Source organism: Apium graveolens, chromosome 5 (assembly GCF_009905375.1).
Source record: "Apium graveolens cultivar Ventura chromosome 5, ASM990537v1, whole genome shotgun sequence".
NCBI lineage: Eukaryota > Viridiplantae > Streptophyta > Magnoliopsida > Apiales > Apiaceae > Apium > Apium graveolens.
In genome coordinates, this window is record NC_133651.1 from 153,076,083 (window position 1) to 153,082,082 (window position 6,000).

A 6,000-nucleotide genomic window follows, 5' to 3' on the forward strand; every position below is an offset into this window, starting at 1 on the left:
CCTAAGCCACGTGTCCTTATCTCCGACTGGAAGCCTGATTTTAAATCGTTTTTAACATTTTAACGGTATAACTTGCGAATACATATTAATCAGAATAATCCCAAAATAGACTTAAAATTTTCTAAAAATCCCGAAACTAATAAAATAAAATTTTCATAATTTTTAAAATATTTTTGAAATGAAACTCATATCCGAATTTCACAATTAACGAACCAAGCTGTACTTAAAGTAAATTAAGAAAATTGCGAAAATAGTCTTAAAATGTTACAAATATCCCGAAGTTTATAAAAACAATAATTTTGAGATTTTTAAACAATTTCTAAAATGCAACTTGTACCCGCTTTTTAACAATTAACGAATCAACGCATGAGTGAAATAAATCCCGAAAATTTCCAAAATAATTTTAAAATTCTCGAAATATTCCAAACTTAAATATATATGAATTTCATAATTTTTAAAGAATTCTAGAATTAAGTACAGATTTTACAATTAAATGTAATCAAAAAATCATACAGAGTTAAATAATTGATAAAATATTGATATCTAAATTTTGTAGAATCCCAAAAATAATTATTGAAGTTAAAGAATCATAAAACTAATTTTAGAGACAATCCAAAAATTTACAGATTTAACACTGAAATAAAATCACCTTTTAAAAATAAAACTGAACAATATAACTAAATTTTTAACTACACATTCCAATCCCTTTACACCAGTAAATCACAAACACATAGCATATATCAACACACTGTTGCCAAAACCAAAACACATATTTTAATTACTTAATAATTTCCATAATAATCTCATATTTAAATAATTCAAAAATACACGAGTCGTTATAATAGTAATATTGTAGCGTGAGAACTAATGGGTAGACCACAGATCGATTCTCTCAAACAACATTTTTTTATTATGGCAAATACATGGGGAAATCTATCATTTTATTGATAATAAAAAAATTCATTCCTTTATCCTCTTATTCTCCTATTATATATAGAAGTGATATTATTACCTAGTTTATCAAAAAAAACATATTCCACAAAATATGATATTCCATCCATCCAAACACTTGTTATACTTTATTTTGAATTTAATGAAATTCCTTTTATCTAATGAAAATAACTCACTCTTTTATATACTGGAAAGTTGTTTTCAAATTCTATTAAGTTCGAACTCATATTGTTAAATGAAAGGCACATTCAAGATAAAGTAAAATAATTATATTTAGAATATATTGCACTTTGTAACCCATAAGTTTGGAGAAAAAAATTCCTAAATAGTCATACTTAAATTCTACTTAAATTCACGGCAGTTCGCACTCCAAACTTCCAAATCATCTTCGCTTTGTAACCCTCCCGTTAATTTCATTCCATTAACGTTAAGTATGATTTTAAGTATAGGGACAACTTTGTAATTGTATAATATACTTTTGATTTTTTATCTAAAAATATGTATAATAATTTATTTAAATTGCCTAAAATATTTTTTTTACTTAGATATATATTAATATTCTCATCTAAATCTACTTCAAAAAAAAATTAAACATAATACTTTTAATCTCATAGAACTTTACCCAAATTATTTTTCGAATATTAATTGTTTAACTTTAAAAAAAATCGAAAACCATATTTTTTTGCATAATATTATTTTAAAAAATTACGATTAGATCATCTGCTATTTAATCAATCAAACTATGCAAGAAATTTTTTATAAAAAAAATTAATATTTGTTTTCTAATAAAATTAAAAATTATATTATGTATTTACTAAAATGCCCTTGTACTTTTTAACGCTAACGGGCAAAAGCTAACGAAAGGTTACAAATTGAAACTGATTTCAATGTTTAGGGGGCGAACTGTCACAAATTTAAATATTAGTATTTAAGTATTTTTTCGTCAAAGTAACGGGTATAAAGTATAATATACTCTAATATTTATATGTTTACTAAATTTTATAGAAATTAAAGGGTAAATATTAAATAGTCATTTTTGGGTGAATGTTTGGGACCGTTGTACCAATAGTGTTGGATGAATACAATTTCACTTTGATAATGCATCTTCTTACAATTTACATTTTAGATTAAAAGGGAGAAAATTAACTTACTGCTAATCTTTTTATATAAACCTCAAACAACACTACCCAATTAAACCCAATTAAGTGTAATCTATACTATATTATCGTAAGCAAAATATAGTTTAATTATTGAAAATTTGGTTCAACATCCTTATCACACTATAATTATTAATAATTTGTAATTATTATTATTATATAAAAATAATTATTATTTTAATGATTTGAAAAAAGATTCGACAGTTGTTTTAATGAAACACAACAATATAAAACACATTTTAAAAACAACTATTACAATGCTGCTAAAACATGTATGATTATGCTGAATAAGAAAACTTTTCATGCCACACTATGTAGGAGTTCTTCTATTGTTATTCTGAGATCTTATTAGTACTTTATATGGGATATAAGTGTATGTAAAGATCGTCAGAATTCAAATTCGAACACTTTGATTTTTCCCGAAAATCCACCAGATACCGAAAGAATTGAGTATAAGGTAACAGGATAAAAAGGATTTAAATTCAAGGATTATAAGAGAGGATCATAAAAGGAATATAATGTATTGAAAAAGGTTAAGGAAACCTAAGTAATAAGATCCCGGGTATGATCCCTCAAACGATAAACGAAAACGAAAGTTAAGCGAACCGTATAACAGATCAGAGGTCATTAGCCAAGTAATTAGAAGCTAATCAAAGAGGTTAGTGAGGATGATGTCATCAAACCAATAATAAGAGGACAAGCATGGGAAGATGACATAAGATTGATGGCCTAAGCATGACCAAAAAGGAAGGAAGTGTGGTTGATTATTAACCACACAATTTTACATGGTTAAAAGGGTAATTAAACAAAACAAAAACCTAGCAACCAAGCAAAACAAATCACAAACACAAAAACATATCTTGACTTCATTTTTCTAAGAGAAGCTCTCGGCCCTTTTCCATTTTCAAGAAGAAAAAACCCAAATCCAAGTTCCAAGCTTCATTAATTAGTGAGGTGATTATCTAAGGTTCCTTATGCATAGATATAGCTATCCTATAAGTTTAAGCTTCAAATTACTTCACAATCTCTTCCTAAAATTCATGGAAGAAGAGGGTGAATAGTGTTTTTCAAGAACTTAAAATTTTGTTCTTGAGTTTTTGTTTAGATTAAGCTTTGGTAAGGACTTTCAAGGGTGATTCCAAGCTCCTTAGTTACTTTTACTCACCAAGGAAGGTATAATCTCATACCCTAGCCCTACTTTTATATATTTAGAGTTTTTGTGTTTGGAATGGTTCATGAGAAGCTTGATTATTGTGTATTTAGAGATGTGTTGGTTTTGTGATGTGTTTGGAGTTGTAAATCTTGTTGATTAGTTAAAGAACTTATGTAAGCTTTTAGTTCATGATTGGGAAGTAGTGTAAATTGGAAATATTGAGTTGTTGGGGCTGTTGTAGCATTGTATTTATGGATTTTGGTTGTATGGTTGAATTGTGGTTGATTGGTGGTTGATTTGGAGTAGGATAAAAATTGGTAATCGTGTAAACATAGCCGTCGTAATGTCCGATTTACTTTAGACTATTTTGTTCTTAACATCAGGACCCGAGAACTCACTGTTAGGTTTTGACCACTGCCATGATTAGATAGTTCATGTTACGAGCTTGGTTTTGATATATGGGTCGTTTGAATCCGATGTACGGTTTAGGAGAAACGACCGTTTTAAGTAACAGCGTTTCGCGAACGAACCATTACCCCTCGCCTTACTTTGAAACATTGGTTAAAGACTTTAAATGACTAATTGGAGTATGAAACATTTATGTAAAGTGTATTAGGCAGTTGGTAAGGCACTCACGAAAGAATCGCCTTAAAACTCTTAATGGTTAATTTATTAAAAATGATGGAGCCGAGGGTACTCGAGCGACTTAAGAGAATCGTTGAGCGCAAAGCGAGCGTTAGAGTCTAATTGGTTAAAGTATAGATTCATAAGCGACTTTGGTTTAATTCCAACTTATATGTGGTTTATAGGTTACCAGACTCATCCCAAGACTTTTACCACCCCCAGTCACTCAGGCAAGTTTTCTACCCGTTATACTGTTGTTGTGATGTATATATGTATATGCATTATCTTGTGATAGATGCATGATGGTTAATTAGCAAAATTTGCGATATATTGGAGCATGCTGATATGGGATATATGCATGTCTGTTTCGTAATCTTGATATCTATCTATTGATTCCAATGCTTATAGTTGCATAATACCTATGCTAGAGATAAGCAGTAGTTGCGTATACCCTTAGTATAGGGGACCCCAAAGGTGAACATTTTTCTAAACCGGGAGTCGATGTTCCCGAGTATAATATATATATATATATATTTATATATATATATATTGATATAGTTTTCAAATCTATTAATCGAATAAGGTTTATTCGATAACTTTATTTTATTTATTTAATGAATATTATATGAATATTCATTCGAGGACTTATGACTCCGATTATTTACTAATTAATATTCTTTATTTTATTAAAGAATAATGTTTCGATAATCAAACTTATTTTCGATTATTCAAAATAAAGATCATACTTTCGTATAAGTATATCTTTGGTTATTTATTATTCATTTCAAGTATGAGTTTTAAAACTCCTACCTCGATTATTTTTATAAGGACTACCCTTATGGGAATATTATTTAAATAATAATATTCAGATATTTTCTAATATATCGGGACTGAATTATTTTATTAAATCAGCATTACTCCAAACATTCTTAAAAATGTTTTCGAGTCTTCAAAATGATTTTTAAAGGTTAGGGCGGATCCCAAAACTCATTTTTATATTTAAGATCCTCCTTTCGAAGGGGATTTAAATACTCGCTCAAAACCTGAGGGATCCGGCTCTGTGGTGTGTTTTATATTCGCAACAAGGTTGCTGTTTTGATAAAAGAGTTTTTGATTACTTACCCAACACTCGGGAAGTAAAATTCTTAGAACAAGTTAATCCATTAACAGGCACCGCCTGGGAAATATCGATGAGTTTTCCTTTCCAACTAGATACGACTTCTTGGTGGAGCCGTATCAACAAGTTTCTACTTGGGGAAAGGGGGGACGAGCTTTACATTTCAGAGTCATGGATTTCATCTGAACTAGGAGTGGCGTAAGTGGTCGAGTGGCGCCGGCCCAGCCTTATTATATTGGCCCAAATGGCCTGGAAGTTCCGCTAAGACGGTCCATTCCTTAGGAGTTCGGTGTTCCGTAGAGCAGCTGCTGTGAGGATTGCTGAGGCTACACATGAGGACATCACTCCTGATTTCCTAGTGGAGTGGGCTAAGTGGGTTCTAGAGGAGCTTGAGGAGATTGGAGGTCCAGACTTGCCATGAGCCAGAGATCCAGAGATGGAGATACTGAGCAGTATTGTGATGGTTATATAGTATGTACAGTAGTGTGTAGTGTGTATCAGTAGACTTTTGAGTTGTATTTATAGACTAGCTATGCTGACTAGTGAGTAGGTTGTTGTACCCTTTTGCTTTTACTTTCGAAGCTTCTTTACGCTTGTACTACCCAAAACTTTTGATCTATATATATAAGTACCTTTTCCTTTCCATCACTGTCATTTACTTTATTGCACCTGTTTTACTCTACCTTATTTATTGCACCAGTTATACCCTGTGATACCATGTACCCTGCTTTCCATAACTGTTTATATTGCACCAGTTATACCCTGTGAGTACTATGAGAATGCTCATATATTGTTAATTATTATACATATTATTTCGGTGGGCTTGTTGCTCACCCTTGCTTTCTTCTTTCATCACACAACAACAGATAGAAAAGATGAACAGGACCAAGCTTCCAATTCGCAAGCGATTAGGAAACATTCCGCAGTTTTCTGGAAGCGTTGATGCTGCTGTAGCTGAGGTAGAAATTACCAATAGGCTAGGCTTTCAACTTCTGATG